This window comes from Musca autumnalis, unplaced genomic scaffold (genome assembly GCF_047663935.1).
Source record: "Musca autumnalis isolate F117 unplaced genomic scaffold, ASM4766393v1 scaffold_2, whole genome shotgun sequence".
NCBI classification, from domain to species: Eukaryota; Metazoa; Arthropoda; class Insecta; order Diptera; family Muscidae; genus Musca; species Musca autumnalis.
The window spans coordinates 149,742,953-149,766,240 of record NW_027411755.1 but is presented as its reverse complement, the minus strand read 5'-3'; positions in this window follow the sequence as shown (position 1 = coordinate 149,766,240).

The window sequence follows — 23,288 nt, the reverse complement described above, 5'->3', positions numbered from 1 at the left end:
TTTAATAATGTCTATAAAAATATTTTTAGGAAACACGGCAGCAGAAAATAATGAGCCCGGTGAAAAAGACACATTGGCAGACCAAGTACATTTTATTAAAATCAATATCATCTCAATTAAAACGATATATTTTTTGTAGGACGATTCCAAGAATCGCAGGAAAATCAAGGCTGAGTGGTTGGAAGACGAGCGTATTATGGGCTGAAAAAAGCAATGATTGCGTATATTGTACTATCTGCAATGTTAAATTAAAAGTGTCGTCGGGAAAAGCGGATTTGATTGCCCACTGCAAAACCGTAAAACATTGTGAAAATTCTAGTGCAATAATGTACAATCAGCCGCGAATCGATAAAACATTTTCCCGAATATGCACAGATGCAAGGAGCAATACAGCGGAAATAAAGTTAGCTCTTTTCATTGTGGAACACAACATTGCATTTGCTGCTGCCGATCATTTTGTGAAATTATGTAAAAATATATTTACAGATTAAGAAGTGGCATCTTCAATGGCAATGGGTAGAACCAAAGCAAATGCCATTATTCGTAATGTTGTCGGAAAATATCAGTTTTCAACTATACCAAGTCTTATGATATTGCAAATAAGAAATCGATGTGCTTGGTTGTGCGAATTTATAAAGATTTCGCTATAAGAGATTTCTTTTTCGGATTACTTCCCATCGTTAAGAGTGATTCATTGAGTCTACATAATTTGATAGTGGAGTATTTAAACGAGCACCAAATCGACTAAAAGAGAAATTAGCCTTATGCTCATCATATGCTTGCGAAAAACTGCCAAGTGAAGTAGAATCTTTAGCAAAAGATATTTATAATTACTTAGGGGGAAGTCCTAAAAGGACAAATGAACTAAATGCAATTTTAACATTTTTAGAAATTAAACCCACTAAAATTTTACATCCTAGTCAAACCCGATGGCTCTCTTTGGAAGCGGTGGTAATCCGCTTACTAAATTTATATGATCCATTAAAAATGTACTTTTCCAAAGAAGCTAGTAATGAAAATCAAAAGACAGCAAAACGAATTTAAATGATACCAACAAAATGTATTTATTGTTTAAAATATATATTACCCCTAATTAACAATTAAGAATTTTTCAAAGCGAAAGTACAAAAATACACATTTTGTAATCCGAGATAGAAAGACTTCTAAAAATTATTATGAGCAATTTCATAAAAAGTGAATCATTAAAAAACAATTGCCTTAGTGGAACTAAATATAAAAACTCTTTAAATTATCTCAATTCTAGTGAAGTCTATTTGGGAATATATGTTAAAGATATGTTGGAGACAGCACATATTCCCGCGGAAAATTTGAATCATATAATTATAAATTGTATTAACTTTTATGTAGAATTTTGCGATCAAATTTTGAAAAGATTTAAACTTGATAATCACTGAAGCTCTATCTGCAATAAATCCACACCTAATAATAAGTGGAAAAGTGGAAACGTTTCATGATATTGTAAAAGAGTATGAAAGCTTCATAGATAAAGAAGAAAAACAAAAGCGGGATTCTGAATTCCGCGAACTTAGACATGTAGATTTTAGGATTTTATTTGGGACAAATGATATAGACTTGGAATTTTTTTGGAAAACCATCCTTCAACTTAAACGAGCAGACAATTCAATTCTTTTCCCAGTATTAAACAAATTTATTGGAAAATTTTTAACCTTACCTCATTCGTCTGCTAATGTTGAGAGAATATTTGGTCAAGTTAATTTGAATAAAACTAAAGTAAGGAATAAGTTAGAGAATGACACCCTCGAAGGAATCATTTATACAAAAGATGTTTTAAAGTTACATGAAACCACTTGTGTTGATGTCACTATTAAAGATGAGATGTGTAAACTTTTTAGAAATACAAGACTTTAATAATGTCAATATTACTGCAAGTTCTATTCATATACAACAAAAACAGGTTTATATACGAGGTATTATATACTCTTAAAAGTACAAATGTAATTTAATGTGTATTACTATTACATAACATTCTTTTGTCATTAATGAATTGTGATTTATGTTATTTTTCAGCTACAAAATAATGCGTATTTTGCTGTTTTTTTACTTTGTTAATTTTTAAATAAACATTAAATGTGATAATTTCTAACACAGCGTCCTTTCTCTCGTGATATATTGGCTATTTTTGGGAAAATTGACAATTTATTGTGGAAATGTAGCAAATACTCCACATTTTATGTAATATTTCAAATTTTGACGATTTTTTTTGACGATTTTTCATTTTGAGATGACAAAAACTGTCGGCAACACTGGTTATGAGGCATTTTTAGGGCAACAAAATATGGTTATCTGGTTATTAGCATGGCCAAAAATAATGTAAAAAATGGTTTGCCTCTACCTATAAAATTGAGCAAAATTTAGATGATGGATCATTTCCATACACTATTTTTACAAATGCTGAAAAACTCCCAACATTGATGGACAGCCAAGGGATCCTTGTGTTAGCTTTTGTATGGAACAGAGTACATTTTCACACCGAAACCAATCAATACTACTAATTTTCGCGGGAAAAGAAGTTTATATTGCTGAAATTATTATCCGGTGCTTATAAACAAAAAGTCAATGTTGTCGCAATCCCAAGGCGGCCGGTTCTATGCACCGGATTGACTCGGAGGAATCTTCGACCAGGGGCCGTCACCTCAACTATTATGTGTTTGTGTTCCTGTATTTTTTTCTCCATGGGAGCGGCAATTTATCCAGTATGGTTCTGTTCCGTTTGCCAGATCCGCATCCACCACATGTCAACAATGGTGAAATGTAATGGATGTATGGAATCGGTGCATGTTCGAGGATGCTCTGGCCTTAGTAGCACCCGGGATTACAGCGATAGGTATGTTGCTGCTTGCTGCGTCAGCGCATCACCCAGTGCGTCTTCTACGTCGTCGTCGGAATACGAGACGCCCCCACAGTCTCCCCATCAACAACCAATGCAGCACCTAACACCACAAGTTGTTGTTCAACGGCCCAGAAATGCATCTTTCCTGCAATTCAATTGCAACGGTCTCCGCAATAAGGTCAGCGAAATTGTAGATTTTATGAGTCGGAAAAACATCATGGTCGCCGCGATCCAAGAAACAAAACTCACCGCCACCTGTTTTGCGTTGACGTTTTGCGGAAGGATCGCACAAGAAGCGGAGGAGGAGGACTTGCCTTCCTGATACACCTGTCTGTCCAGTACAGACCTATCTCGCTTCAGCTTGTCTCTAGTGACCCATACATGGAATGTATGGGGGCAGCAATACAGTGTGGTACTGCCGAGGTAGAGCTGCTTAATGTGTACATACCTCCGATGAATAACTGTGCCCGGCGTTATATGCCCGATATTAGTTCGCTTTTAGAGGGCAATAACCGTCTGGTGCTAGGGGACCTCAGTGCTCACCACGAGCATTGGCATTCTGTCATAGGTAATGATCAGAGGGGTACAACGCTGGCTGAGCAAATTGATAGCTCCACGTTTTGCACGGTGAATGAAGACGCTCCTACGAGGATTAGAGGACACTGCCACAGCCCGCCAGATATCACCATTGTGTCACCAGGTCTGAACGCCGTACTTTCCTTAACCATTGGAAAGAGAATTTACCAATCACCGCTTCGGAGAATTGCCCACTCCCTCAGATCCTCGGGTAGCTGAGTAAACTTTCCGGGACATCATCAATGCAGCAGCCGCTCGATACATACCTGCTGGTCGAATACCCGAAATAAGACCAAATTTCCCAGCAGAGGCGACGGGACTAGCAAATGAGCGTGATGAGCTTTGTCGTTCGAACCCTGAAGACCCAAGAGTTAGAGAGGTTACTCTTGAAGTCAACAGGTTAGTAGGCGAACATAATCAGAAAAAGTGGCTAGACAACCTGAAGCAATGCAACATTGTTGCATTGTGGAGTTGAGTATTTAACAAGTGTTCTCAACCTATAGTTAGCCACCCATGTTGTACCATATGCCTGGAAAGTTGGCAGGTTGGTCCCGCTACTGAAGCCTGGCAAGGATGCCAGCAGAGGTGAATCGTACAGGCCGATTTCGCTCCTGTCGCCAGTAGCAAAGATCCTAGAGGCACTACTCCTCCCCACGATGAGAAGGTGTTTTCCAGATGCCCAACATCAACATGGATTTCGGAAAATGCATAGTACTACAACAGCATTAGATGCCACACATATCAGTAGAGGACTGAACATATCAGAGGACTGAACCAGTAAAGGCCATGCGACCGAACAATCATGGTGGCTCTTGACCTATCGAAGACTTTCGATACCGTCAACCATGCCAAGCTGTTCGAGGATATAGGGAAGACTAATATCCAGCCACGTTTGAAACGTTGAGTAATCAACTATATATGCGGACGCCAGTCGTTTGTGGAATTCAGAAACAAGAAGTCCAAACCCCGTAGAGTGAAACAGGGAGTTCCCCAAGGATGGGTGATATCTCCGGAACTGTTCAACCTCTACCTTTCTGAAATTCCACACCCTCCAGACGGTATAGAGATCGTGATGTATGCGGATGATTGTACGATCTTGGCGTCGGGTCCTATCATTGATGACATATGTGATAGGTTAAATGTCTACATAGCTGACCTAGTGCAGTTCTTCCATCTGAGGAATATGAAAATATCCGCCGCTAAATCTACTATCACACTGTTCACCACATGGACGGCTGAAATGAGGCTCCCATTGAACATATTGGTCGATGGTGCACTGATTCCAACCACTAACTACCCCAAAATACTGGGTGTAACGTTCGATAGCATGTTTAAGTCGTCCGCGCATGCCACAGCTATTTGCGATAAAATCAGAAATAGGAACAAGGTGCTCAAGTCGCTGGCCGGCAGCACTTGGGGAGCTGACAAAGAAACCTTGTTGATCACCTACAATGCAATAGGCCGGTCTGTGGTAAGCTATGCGGCGCCAGCGTGGGCTGCAAAGGTTAGCACTACGCAGTGGAAGAAGATTCAAACCTGCCAGAATGCTGCCCTGAGGACTGCAACAGGGTGCCTCCTCATGACACCAGTGGACCATCTTCATGAGGAGACGAAGATTTTACCGATGCGTCAACACAATAAAATGTTGTCGATGCAGTACCTGCTTTGGTGTTATCGCAGTGAGCATCCCTGTCACGATTTAATGGATAGGCTTCCTCCACCCAGGCACGTCAGGATAGATCTTCATGATCTAGAGAGACAGGTCCAAAGGTATAAAAGAGAACATCTAAACCAACGAGCTTATCAGGCAGGCTTGGATAGCATTCACATTGACGTGGTTGCGTAGGCAGTACAGAGATACAGTGTGAATGCCGTACTTGGAGACCTCCTCCCATCCATCGTTGCAGAAGAACGCCAGCTGCCAAGGCAAACACGAGTGGTTTTAGCCCAGTTAAGATCCGGACGATGCAGCCGCCTCAATTTGTATTGGGCCCGAATTGACGCCACGATTACCAACACCTGCCCAGCATGTGGATTGGGAACACACGATACACTGCATTTGTTTAGCTGCCCAGCTAACACCACTCACCTGTCTCCTGATTCCTTATGGACGCAACCAGTCCAGGTTGCAGAATTCTTGAATCTGGATACAGAGGAACCTGATAACTGAAATAATACACGAACGCACACATTTGCGTTGCTACAACAACAACAATGTTGTCGAGGTCTTAGCGTTCTAAGCCACTGCCACTCTATCAAAACTTCCGAAGTGGAAGGCATTACAATTCATGAAGGAAACAAATCTTCGATTGTATATGTGTGTATATTGAAGAAGGATTCTATGAAGACCAGAGACACTAGGCTGACTTGATAGTAAAAAGGCTTCAAAAATACTTCACAACTGCAAATTTGCAATAAGTTTAGTATATATATACATATATACAAGTTTTCAAACTCAGCCTTTGTCTAGCACCACATCTAAATATGAACTAAACCACCAGCGAACATATTGATTGCATGTGTGTGGACTTCGCTAGATATCACTTTTTATACCTTCAGCATTTATGCTAACGAGGGTATATACACTTTCATACGGGCAAAATGTGCCTCATCGAAATAATGGTTTTAGACCCCAAGTATGTTTGGACGAAATGTGTTTCAGACAATTTGGAGTCGGTTGAGCAATGTCCGTCCGTCTGTCTGTCTGGCTGGAGCGCACGATAACTCTCGAACCGATGAACCAATTCGGTTCAAATTTTGGCTTTCGTAATATTTTGCCCAAACTTAGTTTAAGTTCGAAGACGGTCCACTCCTTCCGGTACCTCCCCCACAAAAGTTCGAAAATGTTCGGAAAATTTCTGCGCACGATAACTCTTGAAGGGAGTAACCAGTTTGGTCCATACTTTGCCCATCGTAAAATGTGTACCAGACTTAGATAATGTTTCAATATAGGCTTTGTGGATGGAAACTTAGCGGCAAATTTGTTAAAAAGAAATTCATATGAAAGATAAATGACAAAATTTTCTGCCGCCAGGTTATGGATCGCAACGGCCTCATCCTCCATAAATAGTTGACTTGCCAGCTATGCTATAGCATGTGCTTAAAATATTATGTAAAGTTTTCAGGCACCTTATTGAAGTTCCAAAAATTAAGCAGATATTATATTTTCCTTTCAATAAGGACCTATAACATGCAGTCGTCTCTAATATGCAACATATCTCTTGGAATCGATATCAAATGAATAATACCCAAACATTCTAATCAAAAATATTCCTGTCGAATGATTAATAGTATCAAATTTGAGGTATTATTAAAATGGTTCATTCTGACTGTGTGTCCTTTATTAGATTTCGTTATATATCTTCATATATAAGAATGATATTATGTGAACAATATATTGCGATCAAAGTGTAGTCCTTACCGATCTAACTTAAAAATATAAAGCATATAAAGCAAAACTTTTATTACAATTTAAATTCAAAACATTTCGAGGAAAGCTAGTATCCAGGAGTAGTAGTGTAGGATATCACATGATCGGCCCCTCTCAACTATTGCTCTCAGTTGTTTTGACTCATTTGTTTTTTTATAGAAGTCCTACAAGTCTTCTGCTAGATGTATTGCTGGTCTTTTCATCTTATCTTCTATGAGACGGCCTATTGGACTGCTATGAAAGACCTTGTGATCTTCTATGAGGAGTCCTACTGATCATCAACATAAAGACCAACATGTTTTCTACATAAGTCCTAAGATCTCCTAGAAAAATAGAGAAAACATACTGGACTTGATAGAAATCAGAACAATTTCTATGAAAAACTCCACTTGTATGCGTACTTGCTAGCTGGTGTTCACTATAAATCTGGAATATTTTGATAAAATGTTTTTTTCCACTCTTTCGGGACAATTCCAAAAACGTTCAAAATGTGCGGACTTATGTTAAGAACAACAAACTTATGGATTGGTTCCAATTTAAGACCTGGTCTTGAATTGCTTACCCCATGTAGTACTTACGATCCAGATTACACTTACATAAATTTACAAGTTTTATCATTTGCATTAAACAGTTTGAAAGAAGATTTTGTTCTCATATCTCCTATTCCCGAACAAAGCCTGCCTACTTCAGCACCTCTTATACAAGCGCTAACATTTTGATGAAAAATGTATACAGAGAAATGCAAGGACATCATGGTGACCTCTCTTGCATGTTAAATTGTCGGCATTGCGATCATTCACCGTCCACCTTGACAATGATGATATATTAATTTCTATGTCATTAAATTTGTATCCAACCTAATGTTAATATGATAATCTGAACGTATAACCCTTCGGCAAAACCGACTGAAACTTTACAACTTGCAGGATCAATATATAAGCGTATATGGTCCAGGTATAGGAAATAGTTAAAAATGGTGGTAGTTTCATTCATTTTCAGTGGTGTATGAAATTACTCTCGGAGTCGACTCCGGAGTCGGAGAGTAACTGGCCTGGAGCGAGGTCAAAGGAGAAATGGCTCGACTCCGAAGCCCTGGTTAAAAAACTTATCTGACACAAATTGTGGACATCTGTCCATGTTTTGGAATAGCGACGGAATTTCAGGTTTTTGGAAGTTACTATCTACATTTTCGGTCTAAATTGGCTGAAATTTGACATATACGGTTCCCAGTGGTTAACAAATAACATAGGACGGAGGTTCACATTTCAGTATTTTCACGTTTTTAGCGACATTTCCTGATTGAATTATCTATAATTTGGCTAATTTGGTCAAAAAAATTATCAACCACAATTTTAGGGCACGTTTTGGAATAACCCCCATAAAAAGGTGACACCCGATTAAACGTATTTGGATGTATTAATTTTGTTATTTTTCTCTTTCTAGACGAGCTGATTCATCAGAATGGATGTAATTTGGCATTTAGGGTTCAAAGTTTACCTGTTCCGTCGATTTCGGCATCTATGGTTTCCCGTGGTTAAACACTTCATCACTGTAGTATATCCTCGCATATAGCAATACCATCCGATTTGAGGTATTACCAATTTTCTTTTTGCTAAGCCATAGACCTGGTAATTACTTCCTTCTTCATCTCTAACAATATCTTCACTAATGGACTAACACTATGGACTAAGGGTCTGGTACGGTAAGCCAGCTGCTCCAGTATCCCCCACATCCTTAAACCTAACCTAACTCCAACTTTTTGCGATCGCCATATATTGAGTCCACTCGATTTAAACTAGTTTTTCTACCAATGTTAATTTGACAGAACTCAAGCTCGGGCTTTCCTTTGACATCCCTAAACTTCATTTTGTCGACATATTTTTTCATAATGGTATTGATATCTATTGCAGAATAAGTTTGCTAATCTCTATGCTAAACAGTTATTAAACAGCTCACAGCAACAATCAAACTATTCTCGTGCGGTTTTTGTGGTCTTGTGTTATTATCGTCAATGTCCTCTCATTATTCGTTGTTTCTAGCATTTTCTTGGAGAAGATGTAAAAAAGAATTGCATTTATTGAAAGTATAGTTCTTGTTGTTGTTTTTTAGTTCTTAACTTATAAATATTCTATGGCATTCGAAACAAAACCAAACATCTCGAATTGTCGTGGCATAAAGAAAAGAAACCATAATTACTTTCCTTGCTTTGAAAATTACCCAACATTCCCTTGCCTGTTGTTATGTACTTCACCAAGGAGATGGCACATACACAAAAAAGGCAGCAGCATTTTCTTCTTACTAGCGTTCGAAGCAATGAACCGCAGGGTTTAGTTGTTGTACTATCTTCCATAGTCATCTGGGCAAGAGTGGTTAGTAGTGATGCTGCTGCTGTTATAATTTTTTTGAGAATGTTGGGGTTGGGCTTTTCTCTGTTCAGTGTTTTTTTAATGTTTATACGCATTGATGTTCTTAAGTTGGCTTAATTAGTTTTGCCAAAGTTGTTGTTAATGCTCTTATCTGCAATGAAGTCTAGCAATTTTTTGCTTTATTCCATAGTTGGGTGTTTTCTTCTTTTTTTCTGTTTGGCTTTAGCCGTTTCTACAGCTATTGTCGTTGTTTTTGCTGCTGTTGTTGGCTTTATGTGTTATGGTTTAAGGCGTTGACAGAAACCAACTACTTTGACTTGGCTCGAAGGCAATTATTGGTAGAAGTTTATATTTTTTTCATATTTACTGAATGAGAGTACCCTCAACCGAACTTGAGGCGCATCTCTAATGGCAATTTGTAAATAACTTTAGTTGGTAAAATATTTTTAGCATTCCCTTTAAGCTAAATGAAGAGAAACAAGTAAAAAAGCGTTAAGTTCGGCCGGGCCGAACTTTTCATACCCTCCACCATAAAATATTCTGAACTAAAATGGAATAATTAGTTTTCATTCCTGTCCCCAACTTTAAGTGGGTACGTTAAAATGTCAGATAATGTACATAAAATGTTTCATTCGGTAGGCCCTTTTTTATGGTGCCTATATCTAACTATGTATGTTGACAATTTTTGGTGTGCTAGAAATTGGGAGGTACCGTTATATAGGGGTTATAATAAAACATGGACCTATGTTGACAGTTTTTGATGGGAGCCTTTAATGTCAAATAACTCCTAATTCGGTTAAAAATTGTAGCTAGAATCTTCAAAATACCGAAAATCGGTACATAACGTGGGAACTTCAAATGTCATTATCAGCTAGTTCGGAGGTATGTGGGCTATACGAAAATATGAAATTTTTGTGAACAATTTTTGTTGGCTTTTAAATTTCAAATTACAGAAAGTTCGTCCAAAAAATAAAGCTAAGGTACGGAAAATCGGGAGGTTTGTTTTGGGGCTATACCAAAACATGGACCTACGTTTGGTTAAACATTTTAAGTAAAATCCTCAAAGTACCGAAAATGGGGTAGTATCGTTATATTGGGGCTATGTTGAAAATTGTTGATGCAGATGTGTGGTGACCACTACAACCTTCAAATGTCAAATTACAGTTAGTTCGGTTAAAAATTTTAGCTAAAATTGCCAATTACTGAAAATTGGGAGGTACCGTTATATGGGAGCTATATCCGAACATAGACCTATGTTGAAAAATTTTTATGGAGAGGTGTTGTGACCACTAAGAACTTCAAATGTCAAATTACTGCTTGTTCGGTTTAATGTTGTAGTTAAAATCATCAAATTACTGAAAATCGGGAGGTACTTTTATATGGGAGCATTATCAATACATCGACCTTTCTTCACAATTTTTGGTGGAGAGGTGTGGTGACCACTAAGAATTTCAAATGTCAAATGTTCAAATTACAGATAATTCGGTTAAAACTTGTAGGTAAAATTCTCAAAATACCGAAAATCCGTTACATGGGGATACCGGAATCCGTTATACCAAGGTACCGTTATATGGGTCTATTCCAAAACACGGACCTATGTCCACTAGTTATATAAGTTTATTGACATTTAAGAACTCTAAATGTCACATTATAGATAAATCGGTCTAAAAATGAAGCTAAAGACGTCAAACTACCGTAAATCGGGGGGTACCGTTATATGGGGGCTATACCAAAACGTGGGCCTATGTCCACAAGTTTTGTTATATAAGTTTATTGACACTTAAGAACCCTAAATGTTAAATTATAGCTACATCGGTCTGAAAATGTAGCTAAAAGCTTCAAAATACCGTAAATCGGGGGTACCGTTATATGGGGGCTATACCAAAACGTGGACCTATGTCCACAAGTTTTGTTATATAAGTTTAGTGACGCTTAAGAGCCCTAAATGTCAAATTAGAGCTAAATCGGTCAGAAAATGTAGCTAAAAACGTCAAAATACCGTAAATCGGGGGGTACCGTTACATGGGGGCTATACCAAAACGTGGACCTATGTCCACAACTTCTAATATATAAGTTTATCAACACTTAAGAACCCTGAATGTTAAATTATAGCTACATCGGTCTGATAATGTAGCTGAAAACGTCAAAATACCGCATATCGGGGGGTACCGTTATATGGGGGCTATACCAAAACGTTGACCTATGTCCACAACTTTTGTTATATAAGTTTATTCACATTTAAGAACCCTAAATGTCAAATTATAGCTACATCGGTCCGAAAATGTAGCTAAAAACGTGAAAATACCGCAAATCGGGGGGTACCGTTATATGGGGGCTATACCAAAACGTGGACCTATGTCCACAACTTCTAATATATAAGTTTATCAACACTTAAGAACCCTGAATGTCAAATTATAGCTACATCGGTCTGATAATGTAGCTGAAAACGTCAAAATACCGTATATCGGGGGGTACCGTTATATGGGGGCTATACCAAAACGTGGACCTATGTCCACAAGTTTTGTTATATATGTTTATTGACACTTAAGAACCCTAAATGTCAAATTATAGCCAAATCGGTCTGAAAATGTAGCTAAAAACGTCAAAATACCGTAAATCGGGGGGTACCGTTATATGGGGGCTATACCAAAACGTGGACCGATATAGCCCATCATCGAACTTGACCTGCCTGCAAACAAAAGACACATTTTCCCAAAATTTCAGCGTCCTATCTCTATTTTTGTGGATGCTAGAGTGATTACCACAGACGGACGGACGGACGGACGTGCTCAGATCGACTTAGAATTTTACCCTGATCAAGAATATATATACTTTATAGGGTCGCAAATGAGTATTTCAATGCGTTACAAACGGAAAAACAAACTTAATATACCCTCCATACTATGGTGGAGGGTATAAAAAATTATCATACTCGGAATTTGTTTAATACATAGCATTAAGTCCTTTGTTTTTAGATTCACTTTGGCAGTTTTGTTGAGATGTTTGTTTTACTTACTATTTGTATGTAAGTCAAGCTTAATCTCATATTTGTTGTTTTCAAATTTAAAAAGAACAAGTTTAAAGTGTGATGTAGTTAAAATTGATTACTTTTGGGGATGACAGAGAAGACTAGTTTCGTCCAACGCCACTTGGACTCATCAGTTCTCTTAGTTCTTTGTATTGAAACAATTTTATGACGACTCGAGCTCAAGAATAAGTGTGACTGATGAATTCGTTTAAATGCGAATTCAACCGAAACACATAAAAAACTCTCGTAGCCGCATATGTAAACCAAATTAGCTACTCCCACTGTCATGTGTCTCCACATTGCAGAGAATGCACATAACTATGGTTCAATACAAAGAACTAAGAGAACTGATGAGTCCAAGTGGAGTTGCAAATTAATACATAACACTTCGATTAGTTTACTACCATGTTGTTATGAAACATCGTTTAAAGTGCTAAAATATTCATTATGGTGCACATCATTAACGATAAAAATTAATTATCGCAGTATTTTAAATGGTAGATCAGACTATTCTAATGTCTGGGAGCATTTAGGCATCGAAATAGCATCAGAAGGACATTTACTTCACAAAGATACCCAACTTTTTTGCGTATTTTGTATTTTAAGATGAATTATATTAAAATATATTTTTATCAGTCCACAATGTGCTCTGCCACAATGATTATGGGTGGTAAATGATTTTTATTGAAAATCTAATTGACAATTTTTGTAGCTATGCCTTATCAACCGAATGGAATAGCAAAATACGACTTAAAATTATTTTTTCTAATGTCTAGAGATTCTAGTCTTAATAGAGTACGTGATTTGACATCGAAATTGATCAGAAAATGAGGATTTGTGTTCATAAGTAAGATTGGATTTGTAATTCTGCACTATTTACCTGAGAGCAACTTCTCTAATTTCACATTTTCTGCCTAGATCGTGCATATTTACAGCGTTTTCCATATTTTGATATTTATTCGTTACAAAATAAATATATAACTGCAGAAATTTCTAATTATTAGCTGCATTTGACACCAACATTCCCTTTTTATACCCTCAGCCTTTAGGCTAAAGAGGGTATATACACTTTGATACGATGAAAATGTGCCTCATCGAAATAATGGTTTTAGACCCCAAGTATGTTTGGACGAAATGTGTTTCAGACAATTTGGAGTCGATCTAGCCATGTCCGTCCGTCTGTCTGTCTGTCCTGCTGGCTGGAGCGCACGATAGCTCTCGACTGGATGAACCGATTCGGTTCAAATTTTGGCTTTCGTAATATTTTGCCCAAAACTTAGTTTACGTTCGAAGATGAGATACATCGTCCACTCCTTCCGGTACCTTCCCCACAAAATATCGGAAATGTTTGAAAAGTTTGTGTGCAGCATAACTCTTGAAGGAAGTAACCGATTTGGTCCATACTTAGCACATCGTGAAATTTCTACCAGACTTAGGTGAGCTTCCAATATGGACTCAATCGGTCCATTTCTTCGGGTACCTCCCACACAAAATTTCGGAAAAGTTCAGTTTAGGACCTGTTCACGAATCGCTTTGATTTTTGTTGCAGTAACTTCTATTCACTGTCTCTATACGACAGTACAAGTTTCATCAGGGGCATCCTTCCTGAGAAAATAGCCTGAAAGTTACGAAAAACCCCTATGATACCGTGTGTAGTGTTTGGAGCGCAAGATAACTCTTGAACGGATCTGCTGATTCGTCTAAAATTTGGCCTTCGTAATATTTTGTCCAAACTTAGTTTAAGTTCGAAGATAAGCCATATCGGTCTACTCCTTCAGGTACCTCCCCCCAAGAGTTCAAAAATGTTCGGAAAAATTCTGCGCATGATAACTCTTGATGGTAGTGACCGCTTTGGTCCATGCTTTACCCATCCAAGTATATCTACCAAATATATATCAGGTTCGAATATGGACTACATTTGTCCACTCCTTCGGGTGCCTCCCAAACAATATTTTGGATAAGTTCTTTTTAAGGACTGCTCTGGAATCAATTTGATTTTTGTTGAAGCAACTTTCATTCAATGCCGGTAAAAAGTGTAAAAACCCAAAAAAAGGTAGCTAAAATCCTCAAAATACATATCGGAAGGTACCGTTATATGGGGGCTATACCAAAACATGAAGCTATGTTGACCCATTTTGGTGTAGATGTTTTGTGGCCTCTGGGAACCTTAAGCTTCAAATTACAGGTAGTTCGGTAAACAAATTTTGCTTAAACCCTCAAAATATCGACAATCGGGAGGTACCGCCATATGGGGGCTATACCAAAACATGGACCTATGTTAATAATTTTTAATGGAGATATTTTGAGCTTCGGGAACGTTCAAATGTAAAATTACAGGGAGTTTCATCAAAAAATGTAGCTAAGACCCTCAAAATACCGAAAATCGGTATGTCCCGATTTATGGACATATGCTAAACATTTTTGGTAGAGCTGGAAGACTCAAACGTTAAATACAGGTGCTTCTGTCCAAAAGGTAGATAAATCCTCAAAATACCGACAAGCGGGTGGAACAACAATAATAATAATAATAATAATAATTTTTGGTGGAGATATTTTGTGAGCTTTGGGAACCTCAAATGTTAAATTACAGGTAGTTCCGTAAAACAATTTAGCTAAAATCATCAAAATACCGAAAATCGGGAGGTACCGTTATATGGGGCTATACCGAAATATGGACCTATTTTTAAAAGTTGTTGGTTGAGATGTTTTTTGACCACTGGGAACATCAAATGTTAAATAACAGGTAGTTTGATAAAAAAACTTAACTAAAACCTTCAAAATACCGAAAATCGGTAGGTACCGTTATATCAGGGCTATACCAAAGCATTGACCTACGAGGGCGGTTCGGAAACTTCTTAGCCTATCAATGAAAGACAATAGTTAGTTTTTCAAAAATATTTTTATTTTTCAATATAATGTCCTGAAACTTCAATACACTTAGTCCAACGCTTTTCTAGCAATTCTATCCCTTGATTAAAATAGTTTTCCAACGCTTTTCTAGCAATTCTATCCCTTGATTAAAATAGTTTTCCTCAAGGTCTTCAAAATAGTGGTTTACAACTGTAATTGCATCTTCATTTGAGGTAAAACGCTTGCCAGCAAGGAATTTTTTTAGATTTGGGATCAAGTAAAATTCACTGGGAGCTAAATCAGGAGAATAAGGTGGGTGGTCAAGCAACTCGTACTTTAATTCGTTGATTTTAGCCATTGTTAAAACACTCTTGTGCGCTGGTGCGTTGTCTTGATGAAAAATTATTTTTTTTGTGTTGTAAGCCAGGACGTTTTTCTTGTAAGCCAGGATTTAATTGATCCAAAAGGTTGCAATAGTACTCTGAATTTATTGTTTTACCCTTTTGCAGATAGTCAATCAATAAAATACCTTTGAAGTCCCAAAAACCGTTGCCATAACGTTACTAGCCGATTGAATTGTTTTTGCCTTCTTTGGGGCACTTTCTCCAGCTTCAGTCCATTGTTTGGATTGTTCTTTTGTCTCTGGAGTATAGTGGTGGATCCATGTCTCATCAACAGTTATGAAACGACGCTTAAAATCCATTTTATTTCGCTTAAAACGATCCAAACAAGCTTGAGAAATGTTCATTCTTATGCGTTTTTGATCGACTGTTAACAAATGCGGCACCCATCTTGCAGAAAGCTTTTTCATCTGTAGTTCTTCATGCAAAATTAAATGGACTCGATCATTTGAGATGCCCATGATATTAGCAATTTCACGCACTTTTATTCGTCGATCATTTAATACCATATCATGCACTTTGGCTACAATTTCTGTTGTTGTTGCTGTTTTTGGACGTCCACTACGTGGTTCATCTTCAATGCTTGTACGACCACGTTTAAATTCAACAACCCAATTTTTTACTGAAGGAGCACTTTCACCTAACACATTCACCATATCATTATGAATTTCTTGTCCCGATAAACCTTTTTTATGTAAATATTTAATGACAGCACGCATTTCTAATTTTTCCATTGTAAAAAAAAATTGCGGATGCGTCTTTTTTGAACACCTGTCTCTATATGAAGGAGTTGCCAGATCGAAACAAAATTTAACATGTGTTCATAACAGAGATGGAGGTTTCCAAAACACTTAACTTTTTTCTGTTTATACTGCGCTTTTTGTGCTAGGCTAAGAAGTTTCCGAACTGCCCTCGTATGCTAAACATTTTTGGTAGAGCCTCAACCGACAAATACAGGTTCTTCTGTCAAAAAAGGCAGCTAAATCCTCAAAATACTGACAAAATACACTCCGGTTCATCTGAAAAGAACCAACCAATATTTGCCTACAATTACCGTTATATCTGACGATAGGAGAGGAGTTGTAAATTATATTTTTGTGGATATGGAGAGAACCACCCTAAGAATTTACACAAATCTTTTGTCAAATGTGTTAAACTCAGGATTTCGGAGCCGAGGTATTTTTGGCTCGACTCCGACTCCAGGCGAGTTTTTTCACTACTCCGACTCCGGGTAGACTCCGAAAGTAAATTCCTACACCACTAAAAATTAATAAAATGTGCACAATATTGTAATTTATTCCTATATTTTGGCCTATATAGGCTAATGTGCTTGTTTTTCTTTACATATTCATAGAAAGGGCATTCGTTCGAATACATTCGAACATATCAATATTGTTTCTGCCGAATCTTACATTGACAAATAGCAAAGTTAGAAAGTTTTTGTCGGTTTTCCTTTTTTGCACGAGTACATTCTGGACGGAATTCTTCCGCGTTAGAATATCTTTAAGCCTTCAAAATATGTGATTGGGTAATACAAATCGTAAGGACTACATGCAATAAAAACTATAAGCAATTCACGACCAAGTTTCAAACTGGATGTAAGCCAACATTTTAGCGTGCTTTGCCTCAAAAGGAGACCTCCCAGTTGTGAAGCTCAATAAAATCCATTTTTCATTATTTCCGAGAAAACTACGTATTTTTTCCGAGAAAACTGCGTAACTTTTTGGCAAATTTTTTTCATCATCTGAAAGAGAAAAATATTACCAAGTTTTAAAGACGTCTACGAAACCTTGTTTTTATTAAAGCATTTTGCGGTGCCAACTCTACTCGAAAACTAATCAACCAATTGTCATATATTTTTGTGGCCGATATCGAGAAAAACACAGTTTATATGCTGCATACAAAATAAAATTGTTCCCATCCAACGCTCATACTGAGGCAATATTGTTCCGATCGACTTAAAAATTTGACCACATATTCTGTGCTACTTATATTTTCTTCTGAAATTTATAAGTAGGGATCCCCCCTTTAACTAAAATTCAGCGCTCACATTTTCAACTTTGGTGTGGTGTGGATAATTTTATTAAAATATTTGAGATATATTGTGTACACCACTCAGCACGTAGGCAGATGGATGTTTTCTGGAACTGAAAAATTAGCAAACGATGAGATTTCCTGCATGAAAATATTCTACAAAAATGTTGCTAGGAAAATTTTATGTAGGGTCGGTCCACTAGGACAAGAAATCGATATTGTCATGTTTTCATTGTCCTTTATCACTTTCACCCGATCCTTTCTCATGAAAACTCTATGATTATGTATTTAATTGAATTTCGCATATGCAATTGATTGTGTAAAAAATCGGATACACATGAACTATATCTGTTCGTCGCGGACATATCGGTTATTTGAATGTCTACATCTAAAGCCCTCATTGAGTATATAATGAATGTTAGAAGAAAGATTCGCCGATTGTCAGACTTCTGAGTTATAGCGGGATGAATCTGTGGTTAACCAACAACGAATTTATGATGCCTAATTCAGATGCGTAACCATCCGAATTTGATATATAGCTAATAGATTATGCGAAATTTACCGAAATACATAAACGTACGGGTTTTTTGAGAAAGTAACGGGTAAAACCGATAAAGGACAATGAAAACAATGTCGATTTCTTGGATATGGGAAACCTACATATAATTTTCGGTGGAACGTTTTTGTAGAAAATTTAATTTTGTTTTACTTTTTGAGTTCAAGAACAAAAATTACAAGGGGGAAGCTGAGCTAGAAGGACAGCATTTTTGACAGAAAGGTTCCTCATTCCATTTAACTGAAAACATGTCATCTCAAAATGATGAAACACTATCTCCAAACAGAGATATAAAACTATTTTCTCAATAATTGATAGAGGTCAATCAAGAAAATCGTTATGTCATGACTCAAAAATTTCAGCTATGGGATCCTTCGGGGTTCTCAATTGAGGCTTTCATTCCCAAAAGGAATTTTCCTCCCCCAGATTTTAACTTCCATTTTGTGTCACAGGGTATTCAGTAAGATTTCCCATAGAGACCACATAGTCTTTAATAGAAGACAAGGATAACTTATCATAAAAAAAGATGAGAATACCAATAGACACTTGTGAGAAGACCAGCAAGACTTCTGACGAAAGAGGTTAAAGGTCCAATCTTTATTCGATTGTCATAGAACTTAACTTTTGTTTGCAAAAATGTAACGAATCAATTGGATCAACAAAATAGGGATGAAAAGACTGCACTTCAAAGGATAGTAAATATCCTGTGAATTGTCCTTTAACTTAGTATAATATATATTTTGCATATATATGTATTTATACCCTCAGCATTTATGCTAACGAGGGTATATGAAGAAAAGACAAAATTTTTTAGTTTTCCATAAAAAAAAAATTAAAAATTTTTTTTTAAGCTACATGAAAGATTTTTGGTACATAGATTGGGAAAAAAATGCCATTCTTAAATCTGTTCGTGATACTAATTTTGGTTGTTGCGCGCAATAGTTATGGCGGTTTCAATTCTGATAAAAAGAAAAAAATCTTTAAAAGACTCGAATCATTATATTGAGAAACTCTCTTAATTAGGGGCTCCCTACATACTATATGTTTACTGAGGTCCCATAACTTTAGTGAAAAAGTTGTGAATTTTCGCGGAAATTAGGAAAGAATTCCAAACAATTGGTAGTTTGCAACTTGTTTTAATAAAATTCAACCTGCTTATGCCTCTGAAAAATATATAAAAAATATGTACGTAATCTATACATCGCGAAGATTCAAATGAAACCAAAACTATACAAATCCTTTTAGTGGTTTTCATATTATAGCGAAAACAAAAAAATATAATGAGGAAATTTATAAAATTTTTGTAAGAGAAAATATTTATTAAAATTTATTTTGTGAGTTAGTTGAACAAAATGTAAGAAAAATAGGTCGGAGTTTTTCTTCTATTTAAGTTAAATTTCACGCAATAAATCACATTTTTTATTCTAATCACTTCTCGAAAACACGCTAACATCTACCAAAAGATATGGATATCTTTCAAATAAATGTTGGGTTCCTTTAAATGGGGTATAATCTTGAAAATAAAATTGTATCGGGTAATGTTAATTTGAAATGCGTGTAAATCGCGAAATCCTCAAAATCACTTGATGCGCATGCGGTTTAGCAATACACCGAATTCTTCTCTTTTAATTTGTACACATTTGCCAGGATTTACTTTGGCCGCTAAGATGTAGCATCGTCTGCAGTTTAGTGTGCAAAAAACTGTATAATGCTTATAATTTGCACAAAGTGCATACACTTTTTATGCGCATACGATTTCACTATCAACCGTGAAAAAATACATCGATCTAAACATATTTCAATAAAATCCATCAAGAACCGTGGATGTAGCATCACACAGTATTTTTTGGATAAATCGGATACAGCTCCCATGCCACTAAATTTTACAAACCGCTGTTTTCGCACAAACGCGAGTGATGATTCACTTTCTTCATTGAAATGGAATCGATCCACATAAAACGCGAATTAGTCAGCGATATTTTGAAAAACATTTTTCGCAAATTTTTCAATTTTTGCAGTTGCTGTTTTCGTCGTTCTAGTAGATGGATTTTTACGATCTGTGATTCATATGATCCGGATCGTCGAAAAACTAAAATATCGCGGGGTACCAGCACACTCAAAACGATATTGTAAATACTGTACCCAAAAAATAGTTTTTTTAGAAAAAATATCGCACTAAATTTTGGGCTTTGGCAATAGATTACTCTGCTGCTGTGTGGGCTACATACTCATTATACATATCAGATTATGCGAAATCGCGAGTTCTTTAATCCTATAATTGGTTTTTGTAAATATCCCAATGCGCGTCCCAGTTACATAAAAAAATAAAAAAACACCTGAAATCCGGCTTCAAAATGTCAGCATCCATAAAAGGTGGATGCAGTGGAAATTTTGGAAATTGATACATTAGAAGTGTAATCTTCATTTTGTATTCTCCTACTTTTACTTTGGACAGATGTCCGTCATTTGAATGGTTTAATCAGAAATCGAATAGCAATGTAAAAAACCTGTTTAGCTTCAACGTGTTTTTACCTTTGTTTTTTCCTTTACGCGGTCGTAACTACCACGTAAATTAAACTTTTTTGCTAAATTTTTGAGCTTTGTACAAAAACATCTAAATTAATCCAGCAATAGTCATAGTTACTGGTAAACTACAATAGTTCGCGTATTATAATAGTGCAAACCTTGGCTTCATGGAAACTAAAAAATTTTGACTTTTCCTCATATACACTTTCATACGGGCAAAATGTGCCTCATCGAAATAATGGTTTTAGACCCCAAGTATGTTTGGACGATATATGTTTCAGACAATTTGGAGTCGATTGAGCAATGTCCGTCCGTCTGTCTCTCTGGCTGGCTGGAGCGCACGATAACTCTCGAACGGATGAACTGATTCGGTTCAAATTTTGGCTTTCGTAATATTTTGCCCAAACTTAGTTTAAGTTCGAAGATGGGTTATATCGGTCCACTCCTTCCGGTACCTCCCACACAAAAGTTCAAAAATGTTCGGAAAATTTGTGCGCACGATAACTCTTGAAAGGAGTAACCGATTTGGTCCATACTTTGCACATCGTGAAATGTGTACCAGACTTAGATAAGGTTTCAATATGGACTCAATCGGTCCACTCCTGCGGGTACCACCCACTCAAAATTTCGGAAAAGTTCAGTTTAGGGCCATCTCTCGAATCGCTTTGATTTTTGTTTAAGCAACTTGTATTCACTGCCCCCCATACGACGGTACAAGTTTCATTAGGGGCAAGTCCACACTTCCTGAGAAAATAGCATGAAAGTTGCAAAAAACCACTATGACACCGTGAGAGGTGGTTGGAGCGCAAGATAACTCTAGAACGGATCTGCCGATTCTGTCCAACATTTAGTCTTAGTAATATTTTGTCCAAACATAGTTTAAGTTCGAATATAAGCCATATCGGTCCACTCCTTCAGGTACCTCCCCCACAAAAGTTCAAAAATGTTCGGAAAATTTTTCGTACGGTAACTCTTGAATTGAGTGGCCGAATTGGTCCATACTTTACACATCCTAATATATCTACCAGATGTAGATCAGGTTCAATTTGGACTATATTTGTCCACTCCATCCGGTACCTCCCACACAAAATTTCGGATACGTTTACTTTAAGACTTAATATCGAATCACTTTGATTTTTGTTGAAGCAACTTGCATTCGCTGCCTCAATTACGATGGTAAAAGTTTGTTCAGGGGCAAGTCCATAATTCTTGAGCAAAAACCCCATAGGCACCATATGTAGTGGCTGGAGATCCACTTCCATAATGGTCAATGTCGATCAATTTCTTTTTAGTATCTCCTACGCAAAACTTTTGATCTTTAATCCTAATCAACATTTTTGTCGGTTCAAACGCCCAAAATTTTTAAAACCCCCTAAATAAATACGTTTTTTTTTGGGAAAAATTTAATTTTCAATATACACAGGCTGAGGATATATCTCTGTCGGCAAAGCCGACTGATACTTTTTACTCGTTTCTTATACCTTGCTTTTAAAATAAGTAATGATTTTTAAAAAAGTTCTTGTTCCAAATTTAGTGTTATATTTTTATAACGTGGAAAAAATTTTGCCCGGAGTCGGAGTCGAGTTATTTTTTCGACTCCGACTCCAGCAAAATTGCTCGACTCCGACTCCGAAACCCTGGTTAAACTTTTACAAAAAAAAAAACTATTTATAATTATAAATAAAGGCCATGAGTGTTGATTGCCAACAAATATTGTGCACAAAATATTGTGCAAAAATATTTTTTTCCACCTTCGGGTGTTATTCCACTCCACCTTCGGGTGTTATTCCACTCCACCTTCGGGTGTTGTTGCACTCCACCTTCGAGTGTTGTTCCACTCTATCTTCGGGTGTTGTCCCACTCCGCCTTCGGGTTTTGTTTCACTACGCCTTCGGGTGTTGTTCCACTTGTCAGTACTCGAAGTATACTGTAGAGTATACTGTAGAATCACGAGTGGCCGAACCCCCTACAACACGAGAGTCGAGGGCCCAACCAACCATACCTAGTGGCCGAGCATCTACAACACGAATCACCGAGTGGCCGAACCCCGAACACGGAGTCACCGAGTGACCGAACACATACGAACCACGAGTGGCCGAACCCCTAACACCGAATCAGCGAACCCTGAACCCCGAATCACCGAGTGGCCGAACGCATACGAACTCCGAATGGCCTAACATCTATAACACGAATCACCGAGTGGCCGAACACATACGAACCCCGAGTAGCCGAACATCTACAAAACGAATCATCGAGATCCCGAACACCGAGTAACCGAACATCTACAACACGAATCATCGATATCCCGATTATCTTCAAATCGCCTACTACCGAACAGCGGATTATCGAGCTCCCGATTATTTTCAAATCGCCTACCACCGAACAGCGAATCACCAAATTCCCGATCACCAACAAATCATTTACTACCGAACAAGGAATAACCAAGTTCCCGATCATCATCAAATCATTTACTACTACAGCAACGAATCTCCAATGCGGTCGTTCTTCCGTCTATTACTAAACAACGAGGCATCCAGCTCCAGGGCATCTGCGAATCACCGCATCCGAACCTAATAACGAGTAGTTGGGCCTTTGACATTTAGAGTTCCTAGTGATTAACAAACTTATATTCCAAAAGTTATGGACATA